The sequence below is a fragment of the Podarcis erhardii genome (genome assembly GCF_964252035.2).
Source record: "Podarcis erhardii genome assembly, chromosome: 5".
Taxonomy (NCBI): Eukaryota; Metazoa; Chordata; class Lepidosauria; order Squamata; family Lacertidae; genus Podarcis; species Podarcis erhardii.
Genome location: NC_138509.1, coordinates 88,281,340 through 88,300,501, shown reverse-complemented (window position 1 = coordinate 88,300,501; position 19,162 = coordinate 88,281,340). Strand labels below are relative to the sequence as shown.

The 19,162-nt window shown below is 43.3% G+C and overlaps 1 protein-coding gene across 1 annotated transcript in view; it reads right to left on the bottom strand.

The window, feature by feature from the left end:
- The window catches only part of NAALADL2 (N-acetylated alpha-linked acidic dipeptidase like 2), an 821,817-nt gene extending 802,906 nt beyond the window's left edge, over positions 1-18,911 (bottom strand). Inside the window, exon 1 of the mRNA XM_081862367.1 lies at positions 18,851-18,911. The gene's annotated coding sequence lies outside the window, so the exon portion shown is untranslated. The remainder of the gene's footprint in view (positions 1-18,850) is intronic.
- Positions 18,912-19,162: the final 251 nt, after the last annotated feature.

Here is a 19,162-nt window from a genome sequence, read left to right as displayed (position 1 = left end):
CACTGAAACTCACCTACAGGTGGTACCTAACACCAAGGAAACTAGCGCTAATACACCCAGGAACCTCACCAAAATGCTGGAGAGGGTGCACCTCCTCAGGCACATACCTCCACATGTGGTGGGAGTGTCCCAAAATTGAACTATTCTGGACAACAGCCATACAAGAAATATGTAAAATAACTAAGCAAGTAATAGACATCACCCCAGAATTGGCCCTACTAAACATCTTCCAAGACAACAATGCCCATTTACACCACAAAGAACTCATAACCCACCTGCTCTCAGCAGCCAGAAACATCATAACCAGACACTGGAGATACCTGTCAGGAGTAAGCATGGACCAATGGTACCAAATAGTATGGGAAACAGCCCTACTAGAAAAATTAACTAATAAACTGAAACTGACACGGGGACAAACAGAAGAAGACGCCTTCACCCCGGTATGGCTCCCCTTTATCACATACACAGCCCAACAGGACAATGACAATAATCCACCAACAGCATACAAATCAATATGGCTAACCTGATCCAAAACACACACACACCTCACTCACACACGAAAACAAAGATCACCACAGCCAATCACAAGCAAACAATCACACCCTAAGCCAACCCCAACCTCTCTCACCACCAAAGGAACACAAGTGAACAACACAAGCAACGCTGACACCAAACTCTACATACATTAAACATAACAGAAACACCACCACCCGACCCCACCCGCATCCATCCTCCCTCTCCCCACCCCCCTTTCTTTTTTCTTTCTGTTTTCTTCTCCCCCTAATGCCTCAACAAATGAAACGGATTTGTAAAAACGTTACATGGAAGAAGAAGGAAAAAAAAACACACGAGGCACTACACTTCTGTAAAACAAGAAAATCCTTAATAAAAAATATTTTAAAAGAAAAAAGAACAAACCATTGTTTGTCAGTTCATACGTAATGGCAAACTATGGTTTGTACCGCAGAATTGTTCATTATAGTGCCATAACTCTTCATAGTGCTTACAAAGCACAAAACAAGCTAACAGTATAAGGGTGGTATTCAGCTAGGTTTTACTTAGCATAGACCCACTGAAATTAATAGACCTAACTTAAGAAGCAATCCTAAACCTGGAAAGGCAGAGGAAGCAACACCAGCTTAAGTTAAACTGGTGTAAAATATGCCAGTACACTGGTACCTTGGTTCTTGAACTTAATCTGTTCCGGGAGTCTGTTCAACTCCCAAACCCGTTCGAAAACCAAGGCGCAGCTTCTGATTGGCTGCAGGAGCTTCCTGCACTCAATTGGAAGCTGTGTCAGACATTCGGCTTCTGAAAAACGTTTGCAAACCGGAACACTCACTTCCGGGTTTGCAGCATTCGGGAGCCGATTTGTTCAGCAACTGAGCTGTTTGAGAACCAAACTACGACTGCACAAAACTCCATTCAGGAGTGGAGCCTAAGCTTGGCAGCGGAAAAAATGAGCCTTGAAAATAAGAGTTGCAGCACTTTTTTCATTTGCTTAACTAACACAGGGTTGCCAAGGCACATTGCCGAGCTGAACAGACAGGATCCAGCTTAAGTGTCCTCTGTGGTCCTACCCCCACCACTCCCCCAGAATGCCCTCTTTTCAGGGCTTTTAGCTGCCTCAGATCTTTCAGGCTTGGATCAGCTCAGCCAGTGAGCCTGGGATGAGGCACTTAGGTCAGCATATCTCCAGCTGAGCCAGCGACTTACACTGGCAAAGCCTGGCTGATGCAGCCAAAGATCCACCACATCCAAACATGCTCATCCCTGCAGTTCTAGCATTAAGAATGTGCCCTAAGAGATACTCATTAATTTCAACAGGTCTTCTCATAAAAAAAACCTATGGGGGGCACCCTAAAATTAGACACAGGAAAAACAAAAAAGAAAATGAAAGTGGATGAGACATAGAAGCAATTTGCCATCCTTCCACAACCTGACATTTTGAACCACAACTTACATCAGTCCCATTCACCATGACCACCAGGGATGTTGGCAGTTTTAGTCCAAACAAGTTGAATGGCACCAAGTTGTGGAAGGCTGCACTATCTTCCCGTTAGTTATAACAGGACAGGAGAAGCCAACATGGTGACCTTAATTCATTGCTGCAACTCAACTCTCATTAGCCCCACAAGTATGGCCAACAAGAGGGCAACCTAGGTGATAAAGGGTCTGGAAACCAACTCTTATGAGGAACGGTTGACATAACTGGGTACTGTTTAACCTGGGAAAGAGGAGACGGGGGGGGGGGGGGAAATACAATAGCCATTTTCAAAAATCTTAAGGGCTGCCACATAGAAGATAGAGTGAGCTTATTTTCTCCTGCTTTGGAGGCTAGGACCCAAACCAATGGCTTCAAGTTACAAGAAAGGCAATTCCGACCAAACACCAGGAAGAACTTTCTGGCAGTAAGAGCTGCTCAGCAGTGGAATGACATTGGCAAGGGGTGGCGCACCTTCCTTCATTGGAGATTGGGTGAAGATCACTTCATTGAAGATTAGGCAGAGGTTGGGTGGCCCTCTGTCATGGATGATCTAGTTGAGATTTCTGCACTGCTGGGGTTGGACTGGCGTCCCTTCCAAATCTACAGTTCTATGATTGTATGATAACACATGTTAAATAATGAATGCAAACTACAGGTTACTCTTCCATTTCCTTTAAAAAATGTCTAAAAGCCGATTATAATTGCATATTACAGGGCACTTCCTTTCCCTCCACCCTCCCTTTTCTCTCAAGGACTTGCCACCAAGTGAGAAAGCATTTCTCTACTGGTGTCTGCACTTGAGGAAAGGTTACCTCTAACTCTGAAAAAAGGGCCTTGTTTATTTCCAAGACATCAATTGCCATTTGCTTGTGTTAGGTTCCCAATCATTTATTTTCTTTAAGAAATCAATTCAAAGGGGGTTGAAGAAAAAGAAAAACCATGAAATTGAGCAGGCAGGTAACCAACGTTTAGATAAGATACATAATTGTGCAGTTTGATGATACAATAACTTTCCCAAGGGATACAAACGACCTGATAATTCAAGACTGGCAATGTCAAAACGAAGGTATAAATTGCACCCTTCTCCCTCCTTCTTCTCCTCTGGGTTGGGATAAATATAATTTCTCACTGCACTGTATGTCTCTCTTTTAAGCCTCAGGTGGTTTTAACTTAATGAGATTAGTTCCAGCAGGGAGCGAAATCCCATGAGATAGGATTAGTATTTTATCTGTTTTCTCCCCATCCAGCACGTTCAGTGTAGTCAATCTTGATGACGTGATGCTATTGTTGCCATTTGGTCCTTGTTTCCAAATGTAACACCATCTCCTAGCTCCATCATCAAAGCTCTGGTGGAACGTAAAGGGCTTGCTTAAAACATGTCTCGGGAGAGAAAGCAGGAACTCTATTATCCTTTCCTCGAAATCTGATGATTCCATATCTCTGTCCCCCAAACCTGTTTTCAACATAAACATCATAAAGCAAAGCGGGCAGGATGCAATGGAATATGAAAGATACTGCCTCTCTCATCTGTGAGACTTCCAGCTCACACTACAGCCCCTCTGATAGGTTGACCCAGCCACTCTGGGTGGCTTCCAACGTATATAAAAACATAATAAAACATTATGCAATAAAAGATGCCTGATACACGGCTGCCTTCAGATGTCTTCTAAAAATTGTGTAGTTCTTTATCTCCTTGACATCTGAAGGGAGGGTGCCACTACCGATAAGGCCGTCTGCATGGTTCCCTGTAACTTCGCTTCTCTCCGTGAGGGAACCAGCAGGAGACCCTCGGAGGAGCACCTCAGTGTCTGGGCTGAACAATAGAGGTGGAGATGCTCCTTCAGGTATACAGGACCGAGGCCAGTTAGGGCTTTTAAGGTCAGCACCAACACTTTGAACTGTGCTCGGAAATGTACTCAGAGCCAATGTAGGTCTTTTAGTACAGGTTATATGGCCCTGATGACCACTCCCAGGCACCAGTCTAGCTGCCGCATTCTGGATTAGAGTTTCCAAGTCACCATGAAAGGTAGCCCTATGTAGGGTGCATTGCAGTAGTCCAAGCAGGAGATAACCAGGACATGTACCACTGTGGCAGGGCAGTGTGCAGGCAGGTAGGATCTCAGCTGGCATAGCAGATGGAGCTCTGCTCTGGACACAGAATTAACCTGAGCCTCCATGGACAGCTGTGAGTCCAAAATAACTCCCAGGCAGTGCACCTGGTCCCTTAAGGGCACAGTTTCTTCATTCAGGACCAAGGAGTCCCTCAGCCCTACTGTCTCCCAGAAACAATACTTCTGTCTTGTTGAGATTCAATCTAAATCCATTAGCCGTCCTCCAGACACTCACACAGGGCATTCACCACCTTCACTGGCTCCAAATTAAATTAGAGGTAGAGCTGGGTATCATCTGCACACTGATGAACACCCATGATTATTTCTTCTAGTGGTTTCATATAGATGTTGAAAAGCATGGGGGAAGAGGACAGAGCCCTGAGCTACTCCACAAGTGAGATTCTGGTGGGTTGCTTTACCCATAAGGACAATTTTCAGAAATAGTCTAGTCGCTTTCTTACAGGGGACCAGTGACTGCAATTCTGGAGAAGAAGAAGAAGAAGAAGAAGAAGAAGTAGTGCATCCTGCAACAGATTGCTCCATGGAGTGCTTCTGTTTGGGTATCTAGGTCATATCTACATTATACATTTAAAGCACTTTAAATCTTCTTCTTGTTGTTGTTTAGCCATTTAGTCGTGTCCGACTCTTCATGACCCCATGGACCAGAGCACGCCAGGCACTCCTGTCTTCCACTGCCTCCCACAGTTTGGTCAAACTCGTGTTAGTAGCTTTGAGAACACTGTCCAACCATCTCGTCCTCTGTCGTCCCCTTCTCCTTGTGCCCTCCATCTTTCCCAACACCAGGGTCTTTTCCAGGGAGTCTTCTCTTCTCATGAGGTGGCCAAAGTATTGGAACCTCAGCTTCATGATCTGTCCTTCCAGTGAGCACTCAGGGCTGATTTCCTTAAGAATGGATAAATCTTGTGGCTTCCCTCAAAGAATCTAGGGAATTGTAGTTTCTTAAGGCAGGGCTGCATTTCCCAGCACCCTTAGCTCTAATTCCCAGGAGTCTTTGGGGGAAGTCACCACTGTTAAAGGTTGGATAACAGGGATTCTTTAGCTGTGATTCTTGCATTGCAGGGGTTGGACCTCCTGACCCTTGTAGTCCCACCCAGTTCTACAATTCTATTATTACATGTGAATAACATACAGATTGTACAATTGTTGAAAGTAATGTGTAAATACCCTTCATGAGACTAATAGTGAGAGGAAAGAAAGTGGGAATATAGAAAAGGATGCAGTCCAACCAAGCAACCTGTTAAGACAACTGTCCTGTTTTCTTTCTGGGAGGGTCACGATAGCTAACTTTAATTCCATTGGTTTCCTGCTTGGCAGGGGGCTGGACTCGATGGCCCTTGTGGTCTCTTCCAACTCTATGATTCTATGATTCTATGATTCTATGATTCTATGATTCTATGAGAGCAGAAAATATCTACTAAACACCACTGCAAGCTATCTTCATCAGAGCACTGGGATGGAAACATTTGTCATAAAGATAAATTCTGCATAGACATGAGCGCTTTACCCTGCTTCCACTCCTATACTTTGTCCTCCATTTTTATATAAATGAATGATTCACTCTTCCTGATTCCAAGTTCAACTTGGAGAATTTGCTGCAGCTTTTAGTTCCTTCTACCATTTATTTGCATCTTTCCACACACAAGAAAAACTATATACACATCCCTCACTATCTCACCACAGCTTAAAATGAGAAAACAACTAATATAAAAAACTGTTGTGTATTCTAACATCTCATTATATGTTAAACACAGAAAAACAGACATAAAACAGCAGACATCTGAAAAGGGGGAAAGTAGTTCTTTTTTTTACTGACAGATGATCTGATTCCACTTACTGTAGCTGCTACAGTAAGTATTGCACTTCACTTAGAACACAATGGTGTTAAGAGAGATTTGTGATGGCATGATTTCTGCCTTTTTAGGGAGCAAGTTACCCAGGGCTGATGTTAGATGGTATCACTGGAAATTTCTCCCCACAGAAGGAGGTTTGGCATCTTCTTTGTACCCTGAGTTAAGCTGAAGGTGCACCCCTTTTTTCCCTGGTCTTTGAAACCAGAGGTAAATGATATTCCTGCAGAGAAACTGGTAAAATATGGGCTGGATGAGGTAACTGTTAGGTGGATATGTAGCTGGTTCACTAAAGGTAAAGGTAAAGGGACCCCTGACCCACGGACAACTCTGGGGTTGCAGCGCTCATCTCACTTTATTGGCTGAGGGAGCCGGCGTACAGCTTCCGGGTCATGTGGTCAGCATGACTAAGCTGCTTCCGGTGGAACCAGAGCAGCCCACGGAAACGCCGTTTACCTTCCCGCCAGAGAGGTACCTATTTATCTACTTGCACTTTGACGTGCTTTCGAACTGCTAGGTTGGAAGAAGCAGGGACCAAGCAACGGGAGCTCACCCCGTCATGGGGATTCGAACCGCTGACCTTTTGATCGGCAAGCCCTAGGCTCTGTGGTTTAACCCACAGCGCCACAGCACTAACTGAACCTAAAGAGTGCTCACTAATGGTTCTCCAGCATCCAGGGGGGAAAGTGACAAGTGGGGTGCCCCAGGGTTCTGTCCTGGGCCCATTGTTTTTCAACATCTCTATAGATGACTTGGGTGAAAGAATTGAGCGGATGCTCATCAAATCTGCAGAAGACACCAAACTGGGAGGGGGAGCTAATGCCGCAGAAGACAGAATCAGGATTCAAATGACTATAACAGATTGGAGAACTGGGCCCAAACTAACAAAATAAATTTCAACATGGACAAATGTAAGATTCTGCACATAGGCAGGAAGAACCAGATGCACAAATATAAGATGGGGGACACCTGGCTTACTAGCAGTACATATGAAAAGGATCTAAGTCAGGCTTCCTCATCCTCGGCCCTCCAGATGTTTTGAGATTACAGTTCCCATCATCCCTGACCACTGGTCCTGCTAGCTAGGGATCATGGGAGTTGTAGGCCAAAAAACATCTGGAGGGCTGAGGCTGAGGAAGCCTGGCCTAGGTGTCTTAATAGACCACAAACTTAACATTGGAGATTTGAAAGCACAGTTTGGGTGGTCGTCTGTCATGGATGCTTTAGCATTGCAGAGTTGGACTAGATGACCCTTGAGATCCCTTCCAACTCTAACATCCTATATTTTAGGGCCCATCCTATTATTCTCATTGTAAATTTTAACGGATTTTAACTTAATTGAATATTGTATTTTTACATTGTTGTAACCCACCTCGGGACCTTATAGTGAAGAGTGGATAAGACATCTAAATAAAAAATAATAATATTCATCATCATGGTTTGCACTAAACCATTCTCAGAGTAGGCCCACTGAAAATCATGGGCCATTAATTTCAGTGGGTCTATGCTGAATAGTCCAGCAGCATCCGCATCATATTAAAATAAAATATTGTAATGTTAGTAGTATCAACATGGTGACCAACGTCTGTGGAATGCTCAGCAGCTCATTTCCAGGTTGGAAGTGAGTCACTAGTATTGGTGGTAACCAGATGCAATGCCATGTCATGGCTGTTATGTGTGAAGGGAGGAAGGGGGCACAGCAGGTTTCCCAATAATTGTGGACCCAGAGTGGTTGGCCCTGGGCCCTTCTGAGCACCCAGCCCTTCAGCAGTTGCCTGATCATACCAATACCTGCAGACACCATCTCTATTTCCCCAAATTCATAAGTCTCTAAATGTTTCCATTACACTACATCAGTCCTAAGTTATAAGTGTCTACATTGCCAGGTATTAAGAAAGGTTTTCACCTTGGGCCAGTAATTATGTCATGGCCAACTCCCAGATCTGATGTCTTGTTTGACCCTAGGACAACACACTGGTGAAACCTCCTCCGCACAGAAAGAATACAGGCTTCTTCAACATAGTCAAATGTTTTGCTTCCGAATAGGACGGAAACCATTTATCTTAACAAAGGACACATCTAAATTTCTGACATGCCCATCCACGAGTTGTCTCAGAGAAAAAGTCATGCTTGTATGCGATTTAACTTACATGGCTGGCTTTAGCTTAAGAAGAACGTGGGGGTGTTTTCTTTCGTTTTTCTCCTTCTGGTTTTGCATTCATGAATCTGCTTAACCTTTTCCCTCGACACCATATATTCCCTCCTATTAATTCTCTCTTCTTCGCTCTCTGTAGACACAGTTTTCTGTCTCTCTGCCTCAACTGTGCGGCAGTCAAGGGCTCGTCAAATGATGTGCTTGATAGACCTCTTTAAAAAGAATGCAGAGAGAGGGCTTTGTTTGGCTGCAAGCTTCACGAAGAACCATTTGGAAAATGAGACTGCAAGAAAACAAAGAGTGTAGTACTGGGGCATGGGGCCTTTTCCAGCTGATGGGCCACACTTCCTTTTGGTGAAGCCTTCTGGGGGTCTCATGTCACTGTGGGTGGGGCCACAGGCAAAGGCAGGGGGAGGAGCAAATGCAGGTGTTTCCCTGGGACAGATGGGGCTCATCAACCTGAGGTCAAAACCAGCACTTTGAATTGGGCCCAGAAACTAATTGGTAGCCAGCACAGTTAGGCCAATGTCATATTTTGTAATTGCCCTGCAACCCATACTTATGGCTCTGTATTAATACAACATGACAAGGATCTGTATTAATACAACATGACAAGGATCATGACAATGCATGACATTTTTCTATAATTCAGCTGTGCAACATTATATACAAAGCCATTTCAGAATGTGTGTGTGGAGGGGGTCTCTGTTCACAGTAATACAACTGATAGTCAATGGGGACCTTGCAAGTTCTACAGCATGTAAAATCTACATAGTAAGGCAAGTGTGAACAAGACTGCAGGAAGATCTATGTATTAGATGAACCATGAAGGAGAGGTTTGGGTTAACACTATGTAACAATGATGGGGACATGGAGGAAATCAAAAGGTACTGAAAGGACAGGACAGGAAGTGAATGAAGGTTGAACTCTCATATTCTCTTGTCTGCTCAGCCTTCCCCATGTGCCTTGCTGGGTCAGTGGAGACATGATTTTACTCTTCCACGAGGGCACAGCCGATTAACCTAACGAACTAGCGAGGACTTTCTTTGGCAAGGAAGAAAGCTGCTGGCATCCAGATGATCTAACGACTGAAGACAAGTTACGCAAGTCTGAAGAAATGTGGAAAACTTTTAAGAAATAGTTTTGGTCCAAGATAAAATAACATGGAAAGGAAAGGACAGAAGTTGTCAAGAGACCATTACTACCTGGGAGGTTGCTTCACACACACACACACACACACACACACACACACACACACACACACCAGTTTTAAATATACTTTAATACATATTGATTGATGTGTTGAAAGTTTCATTGCAGTGCACATTAGATTAGGGCTGCTGAACTGACTTGATATGCTATATTATATGACAGCTAGGAAAATTAAAAGCCCTCAAGCTGTGATCTCGTCGGATCTTAGAAGCCAAAACCATGTTAGTAACGGAGTGGGGAAGTTGTTTACAGGCTCAGGTGATGCAGAAGAAAGAGAGACAGCTCTCCATTTCAAATTAGCTAGTCAAAAACAAAGACTTGTTGAGATTGCATGTATAGGGTGCCATAATAGAAAGCAGCCTTCCCCAGATGGTGCCCTCAAGCGATATAGGACAAGTCTCTTTGTCCCACACAACATAAGTTATTGCATCAAGCCAGTGGTCCATCTAGTTCAGCATCCTGTTCGTACAGTGGATAACCAGATATTCATGGGAAGCCTACAAGCAGGACCAGAGCACAACAGTGCTCTCCCCACTTGTGTCTCTCAGCATCTGGCATTGGGCACACTGGCTCCAAAAGTGGAGGTAGAACGTAGCCTTTTCCTTCATGGAAAAGAATTGTGAGGGGAGAGACTCCATCAGGCAAGGCCTTCTTCCACCTGCCTTACCCCACCCTCCAGTCTCTGCTTCTCAATTTGTATTGTATTATTTTATGCACTGTGGCTTGCCGTTGTTTTATTGCTTGTAGTTGCAAAATTATTTATTGTAATTGTTAAGACTGGGTTTCTGTTTAATTTTTATATGCTGATATTATTATTCTATACTAGTCTAATGATTGTTGAATGTTTATTTGATGCAGATTGCTTATTTTAAAGCTGTGTTATTATCACGTTTTTGTATTGCATTAGATTGTTATAAGGTGTACATTCTTTGTTTCTTCAGCTTGTAAACTGCCTTGAGTATTGTAAGATAGAAAGACGGTATACAAATTAAAAGTGATGATGTTGATAATGATGGATTTCTCTAATCCTCTCAGTAATCCAAATTGGTGGCCATCACTACTTCTCGTGCAAGCAAATTTCCCTACTTCAACTATGCACTGTGTGCTTGCCCTGAATCTTCCAACATTCAGCTTCATTCAACATTCCTGAGTTCTAGTGTTATGAGAGATTGGGGTGGGGGTGGGGGGACAGGACATTTTTCTATCCACTATGTCCAAACGCTGCATAAGTGAATACACCGCTGTCATGTTGCTTCCGAGTTAGCTTTTCTGTAAACTAAAAAGCTCCAAATGATATAACCTTTCTTCAAAGAGGAGTTTCTCCACCTCCTTGAGTATTTTGGTTGCCCCTTTCTTAACCTTTTCCAGCTCTACGACATCATTTATGAGGTGAGGTGACCAGATGATGGAAGATATCTTCAGGAAAAAATGGTCAGGGAAGACACCCACAATCATCTCTTCTGATGGGGATAGAATGTATTTCTGAGCTAAGCAGCTATGGGCTTCACTAATATCTGGATGGGAGAAATTTTCTGGGCCTGAACCTTTAAAATGAAAGCTGAAAATCTATGGTTCGGAGTGGTGTGTGTGTGTTTGTGTGTTTGTGTGTGTGTGTGTGTGTGTGTGTACCACTGCAAAAGGCTGATCTTGGTGATTCTGACGAGACAGTGAGAATGGTGATTTCCGAAAGCACACAGCATCAAAGCAACTTGAGGTTTTATAGGGTAAACTAAGCATTTTCAATTGCACCAGGAGCACTGTTGATAGGCAGAGTTAGGTACTCAAGCACTTAGCTAGCAGAAGCCTGCCGGGATCTGTTTTGTTATTTTGAGTGGGCCATCATTTTATCCACTGGCTCAAGGAGCAGCATTTTCTACATGATGTGATCAGTTATGTATTATCAGATGTCCATTGTGAAAGTGAAATATCGCTTTAGGAGGCATAGTTCAGATCTTTCCCTTCTCTTTTCCTCCTTGCCCTCCCTTTCAGATTTTATGTTCCATTGACTTTATCATTACCATAAAGAATAGCATAGACTCTCCACTTCATTGCTGGGGAAAGGATCCCTGTGCCCAATTTTAAGCAAATAAACCTAGAAGCAGCACTTATCTTAGACATTAGATAACCTTGAGTGTTAAACCTTTGCTGCCACTTCTTTGCTCTCAGCTCTCCATGCCTAAAACAAAACAAACACCACACCTAAGCGTGACCTTGGACAAAACAATGCTAAATTGGCTGGCAATTTTTTAGGAGGCACTGCCATTATTAACTTGCAATTTTTTCATTTTAGCCTGCCACTGATGCTTGGCAGCTTAAAATTTTTCATTTTCGCACTTGGATGAAGCTCACTGAAGTAGAGATTATGGAGATAGTGATGGTGAATTTTTTTTTACCGAGGGATCTTTCCACCTTTCATTCTGTCAAATCAGGATAAAAATACAAGAGAGTTTCCCTTTAATGTATGGTTCATCAGCTGGGTATATCAGGATCAACTGGAAAAGTTAAAACTGTCCTTGGGCGTTGCTAAGTCTGAATTGTGAAAATCAAAGTATCATAAAAAATCAAGAATGCCGATTACTTCCACCAGCCAACATTCACTCGCAGAGGAACAAGGCTCTGTGTGTTCTAAGGATGAACAATTAGTCCATTTCTGTTCTATGTAAATTTTGCATGTGAGTAAATAGGGCTAACTCCCCCTCCCTAAGGTCCTAATGTTGATCATGCTTCCCATAAGGTAAAGGTAAAGGGACCTCTGACAATTAGGTCCAGTCCTGGCCAACTCTGGGGTTGCGGTGCTCATCTCTCCCTATTGGCTGAGGGAGCCAGCATACAGCTTCTGAGTCATGCAGCCAGCATGACTAAGCTGCTTCTGGCGAACCAGAGCAGCACACGGAAACACTATTTACCTTCCCGCCAGAGTGGTACCTATTTATCTACTTATACTTTGACGTGCTTTCGAGCTGCTAGGTTGGCAGGAGCAGGGACCGAGCAACAGGAGCTCACCCCGTCGTGGGGATTCGCATAGCTCCTATTTAAACAACAGCAACAACAAAACAACAGTCATATTATGTGCAATCACACATTTAAAGTGTCAAGTAGTTTTATTCTTGGTAACCATTCACAGTAAAAAGGTAAAGGTAAAGGACCCCTGGATGGTTAAGTCCAGTCAAAGGTGACTATGGGGTTGCGGTGCTCATCTCACTTTCAGGATGAGAGAGCTGACGTTTGTCCACAGACAGCTTTCCAGGTCATGTGGCCAGCAGGACTAAACTGCTTCTGGTGCAACGGGACACCATGATGGAAGCCAGAGCGCATGGAAATGCTGTGTCCCATCCACAGTATCTGGCTGTAAACTACCTGTAATTAATATTCCTGGCTGTGCCCTTCCCCTACCTCAGCCAGGTTCTTGCAACAACATTGTCTTATTATTCTTTTTTTACAATTGCACAGTCAAATCTGATTGGCAATTTTTTACAAGGTCATCCAATTCATGGCATGGACTGTGACAAGAGTGGAATCACCAGTATTTCATGAAGGAATTCAAAAAATCAAGTGTGGGTCTGTAGGAAGCCATAGCAGCCAGCACAAATATTGGAGCCAAATAGGATTTTGAAAAAGTTGTAGATTGTAGATTATACAGATGGTGACAGTCACATTTTTCCGTTGTCTATTTCGAACTGTCATTCATTCCATCGCATTAGGATAAACATAAATTAATCACCAATAGTTTTTATTCTACCAAGACCTCTCTCCTTTCACCCTTTGTACAGTAGGCTACATTCCAGCCATACAAATCTCAGAAAAGTGTTTGTGCGTGCATGCACACACCCCACCTAACTCCATCAAGATAAGCAAGAGGTTTTATCACAGCTCAAGGACACATTCCAATCAGTTCGCCACATTTCTGCATCGGTCTGTGACCATCAGAAAATTTCATCAGCATTTTAGTATGTGCTTCTCAGAATAGACACACTTTTTGCAAGCTGTTTCCGCTAATATAAAGCATTTCCGTATGCTATTTTTTACCAATGTATGCACGTTAATGCACACTTCCCCTGAATATATGCGTTATCTGTACACACCATTTGGTTGGAGAACTGCACTGCAAAATTCAGTCTAGTGCAAATGTTGACTGACAGCTGCCTCTCGCTTTGCATATTGTTTCAAGAATGTGAATTAGCTAGGTTCAAGACGAGAACCAAACCAGATTATCTCCTCCATCCCCAAGCGCACCTGACTTTGGGCCTTACATTCCCCATATTAAAAACCACCCTGCTGTTTCTGTGCTTCCAGGCAGGTGTCTGTAGAAAAAGACATTTATTGTTTCACCCCCTCAGGGGTTTATTTCATTGCCTAGCTAGATAACACTCCTACGTCTTATCCCTTTCCAGCAGCTGAACCCTAAATCCAGCTCTCCAAATCTCCAAACTTTTATTTGGTGCCAGTAAATCCCGAAGCGAGAATGCAGGAGACAACTTTCATAGTACAAAACAAAAGATGAGCGTGTCAGAGGGGACTCGTGTTTTTTTTTATATTCCCAGCATGAGAAGAGTGCTATAAAATCGTTAGCATCCTCCAGGGCCTGCTTACAACTATGGCATCCATGTTCAGATCAATGAATCCTCGTTTTTGTTTTTGTTTTGTTTTTAAAAAGCTAATTGCAAATTATTATTTATGCATGGAATTATCACATATTCTCCAAGGGGATTCACTTCAGACAGCCACCCTCCCTGGGAAGATGGCTGGCATTGAATTTAGATACACAGCTTGCAATCCAAAGCCTCTGTAACACAGCCTAAACTGTGGTCTATCAGGGAAGGGGGATTTCTGTAGGACTTTTTACCTTCTCAATGTTCTTAATGCAGGAGTAGGGAACCTCTCCCCCAGGCAAACCCTCTGCACCTTCTTCAAGATCTCTTGTGTGGTTGGAATTCATCCTGGAATTTTAATGGTGCCCTTTGCTTGCCTGGATAGAGGGATGTGCAAGGCAAGGCTGTAGAAGCATCTCATTGTTTGCACAGCTGGAATGTAGCTGTACAAAGGTAAGAGTTGCATTCATTGCTCCACCCACTTTCGCATCTGGCCCCACCCACCAATAGCAACTGGGCCCCAGGTTGCTCATGAGAAAATGAGGCCCTTGGGCTGAAAAGAAAGTTCCCCACCCTAATTTACTGGTCCCAATTCAATGGATGAGGAAGAACTATCAGCATGGTCACCATTGTGAAATCACGCCATTAGGAGCACTGGATTGGCATCTGCACTGTACCAGCCTCCTTGCCACTGCATCCCTCCCCTTCCCAGTAAACACTGGCGACTCAGCTATTGGTTGCGCTGCAACCGCACCACATCACCCACTACCAGTCAAAAGGCCTGTGGCATCATGACATCTGACGCCATAAGTCCTCTCCAACCGAAAGGCCTATTGAAACTGATTCATATGCTTTCATCTACAAACTATGGCAATATCAAACAGGTAAAGGCCATTCTAATGCATATATTTCAATCTTAATACAGATATCAGGGTGTGATACAGAAACAGCTATCAGGACACTCAATGATACAGGCCTTTTGCTTGAAAACCAACTTGGCCCTTCATTAGCATCTAGATCAGAGTTTCCCAAACTTGGGTCTTCAGCTGTTTTGGGACTACAACTATCATCATCCCTGACCACTGGTCCTGCTAGCTAGGGTTGATGGGAGTTGTAGTCCAGAAACAGCTGGAGACCCTGATCTAGACCAACATCTCCCAAGCTACTGGGTCCCTCCTCAAAATCTAATTCCACAGTCCTGTCCCAGTCATCGTCCCCTGCTGACCAGCCCTGCCCAGATGTCTCCACAGGGCTCGTGACGGTGAGCACCACTCAGGTTTGTAAGAGTAGGTCATCCCAAAGATGGGGGACCCAAAGGCTCTATCCTGCATTGTTGCATGTCAAGCTTCTTACAACATAGAACAATATTTCAACTAGGCACGGAAGTAGGAATCACTTTTTAAAAAGAGCCTAAAAATAGAGGAAATAAGAACACTATACAGAACAGGAGTCTTTCAGTGTTACGGTTCTAAGATTATTGCAGCCATTGACTAGCAGTGCTGCGCCCTTCACAACTAGTGGGATAAAGTAAAATAAAACTCGCTAACATAGAATAATACTCCCTTATTTCCAACTGAGTGCATGCATACATTACAGGGAAGCTTAGCTCTGAGTATCTACATATCTTGACAGTTTGTCATTTTTATCCAATTCATTTTTTAAAACTCTCCCTGTCAGATTGACTTAAATTGGAAGGAGGGGGAAAGTGTGCTCAGCTGGTGAAATTTGCAGGGAATTCCCGTCTCTCAAATACAGCACACCCTTTGGCACTGCGAAAAATAAGAATTGTTCAATGAGAAGTTCCAGGGGCGGCGCTTACTACAAAGAGACTAGTTTTCTTCAGGCCCAAGATCACTGGATGGTTGTTATTATTATTATTATTATTATTATTATTATTATTATTATTATTATTATCATTACAGAGGTTTTGGAGTAATTGGGATTATTTATAAATATACAGATTGAACAGAGATGGAAGTGAAATGTTCAAGTATTTCTAGGTATATAGAAAGCTGCCTTTAATCAAGTACATCTAGCTAATATAGTCTACTTTGACTGGCAGTGGCTCTCCAGGATTTCAGACAGGTGTACCTCTCAGCCCTGTCTAGAGTTGTCAAGGAAAGAAGATGCTCTACAACTGAGCTATGTGGAATGAACAGGTAAGAACTCAGTCACTTAGCGTGGCAGCACCAGCACTTGGGAACTCCTTGCCTATTGAGATCCAGCAGGCTGTACTCTTCACTGTACTCTTTTCAGCGCCTGCTATAAAAACATTCTTGTTTAGATAGTCCTCCCTCTGTTCCCCTCAGTAGGGAGTCAGCTATCATCACCACTCATCTCCTCCTCCTCCTCCTCCTCCTCTGGGGAGTAGCAGGAATCATTCTATAGGCTCTGCCTTCCAAAGGCTGCTTGGAGGTCTGCTGCTGTTGTTCTCAAGTCTTCCCCTCTTGTTTACTGGAGCTCCCCTTCACTTACAGAGCCAGTGTGGTGTAGTGGTTAAGAGCGGTAGATGCGTAATCTGGAGAACCGGGTTCGCGTCTCCGCTCCTCCACATGCAGCTGCTGGGTGACCTTGGGCTAGTCACACTTCTTTGAAGTCTCTCAGCCCCACTCACCTCACAGAGTGTTTGTTGTGGGAGAGGAAAGGAAAGGAGAATGTTAGCCACTTTGAGACTCCTTCGGGTAGTGATAAAGCGGGATATCAAATCCAAACTCTTCTTCTTCTTCTTACATAGCATTCCAATTCCGATGAAAGTCCTCTCCAGATCAAAACCTTGACACTCAATGGGTGATTCATTTAGCAGGTCATCTTTCTCCTTTATCTAGAGCACACCTGTTTCTTAAGTCCAAATGCAGGTGCGTCTTAAAAGAAACAGAAGTACCTCCACTCATGGCGACCACATTGGGGAGTTTCCGATACATACAGTGCTATGCACTCTGCATCCCTGCTCCCACATTCCATCGGAGTGAGAGGCAGTTATAGGATGATCTGCGAGTGAAAGCTCTCCCCCCCCTGACCCTGGGGCGGGGGGCTTGCGAGGATAATTACTCCCGGATTATCCTTAATTAACTGCACGGCTGGCCCCTGCGCTATCGTGGGGTCCGCTGTTCACCATGGCGGCATCGCCGGAAGTCCTACACACTTTTAGGCACCAGGCGTAAATGTTCCTTTGGTTGATTTGATTGACAACCTATGCCCTATCCTGTGTTGGGGGTGTTGGGGGTTTATTGGGTTGTTGTTTTCCTAAGCCGATTATTTACTTTGTGGTTTTATACAGTGGTACCTTGGGTTACAGACACTTCAGGTTACGCGTTTTCAGGTTGCACACCGCACTGAACCTGGAAGTACAGGAATGGGTTACTTCCAGGTTTTGGCACTTGCGCATGCGCAGAAACACTGAATCGCGACCTGTGCATGTGCGGACATGGCGCTGCGGGTTGCGAACGTGCTTCCTGCACGGATCACGTTCGCAACCCGAGGTTCTACTGTATCCCGATTTTATCTTGTGAACCACCCTGAGACCTGCAGGTATCGGGCAATATATTATTATATTAATGTCTAGGTTAATCAGTCCGCTCTTCACAGCCTGTTTTTACTCAGCAATGACACCAGGGGAATGACACCACATCATGATGCAGCATCAAACCTATAGGGCCATTCTGTGGGGAAACAGGAATGCAGCATCAGAAGCTCTGCCCCCATTTGAAGCAGCCACAGTTAGTACTGACCACAGTTTCTTGGGTTCAGATTGTTGTGGAGGGTAGGGTGATTAAAAAAATCAATCCTCCTGTCAGACTGGTATATATCCCCTCATTTACCCTGTTTCGAATATTCCACCTTTCTTCAGTTAAGTTTCTTTTCATTCAGCCAAGTAAGCAGCTCAAGTATATGTCAAACAAATCTTTAATAATAAAGAAAGTTCTAACACAGTAAAATACTGTTTGAGAGAAATTAAAACCACATGTTGAGGCAAGAATGACAGTTGGTCTAACTGAATTTAACTGAACACCCAAAGGGAAGGGGTCGATTCAGGAGCAGAACACAAAAAGCCCCACCCACCAGATGCCAGACATTCTAATATTCAAATTAGGCCCCAGTGTTTTTCTAACACAGATGACATGACAAGTGGCAGTTAATAATAATGATAATGATAATGATAATGATAATGATAATGATGATGATGATGATGATAATAATAATAATAATAATAATAATAATAATAGCTTCTGAACATCTCTGAACAGCTGTGTCAGATAAGCTGAAAAACAGAGCAAGGAATTTGTGACCCTGAGGCTCACCTGGGTACATTATTGCCACAATAAACCATGATTTATAATGATGTTCAAATACACCCACTTGCCCAATAGTTTTTTGCTCCTTCCAATAAAGAAAACCAAATGGGAAAATACACTTCTCCAAAATCGTTCAGTAACCCCCTAATATAGGTTCTGTTTCTGTTGAAATTATTGTTTGTCATTTTAGTTTGCAGTGACTAATTGCAGCATTAATATCAGCTTTTCCAGCCAACATTCATTTCTATTTAATGTTTTCTTTAAATGTATCTTAGGAGCATTAGAAGTAAAAGAGGCTGTATTAGAAAATGTCTCTTTTAAAAAAACCAGTCCATGTAATATGCATGTGCAAAATTGCCAAGTTTAAATATTCATAACTTCAAAGCTAATGGCCCAATTTAATACAAATTTATATTTTTCAAAATCTCCATGCCTGACTACAAAGCAAGGCCAAAGTGAAGTAGTTACTTTTTGCCTTTTTTTTTTTTAGTTATATAAGCATCTAGATATTACAGCACAGTAGTGAATGCACTTCAATATTTATTTACAAGGAGGGAAACTCATTTAAAATACATTTACTCATAAAAATGTATGGTTTGAGAAGGAGGACAATGATTTACAAAGAGAAAAGCTCACCCAACTTTCTCACGATTTCTAGGAAAAGGGAAACTCTTGAAGGGATGTCAGCAAAGAAAACATTCTTGGTGTGTTTGCTGGGGGAACGAAATAATAGTTCCTGAAATAAAGCTGCAATTGCAAAGGCAAACCACTAACATCGTAATGATTTGGGGGCCCATTTCTTTGTTCGCTTACAGGAGCCCATGTGGTGTAGTGGTTAGAGCATTAGGCTAGGACCTGGGATACCAGTTCAAATCCCCACTCAGATCTAAAGCTCACTGGGTGACCTTCGGCTTGTCACTGCTTCTCAGCCTAACATACTTCACAGGG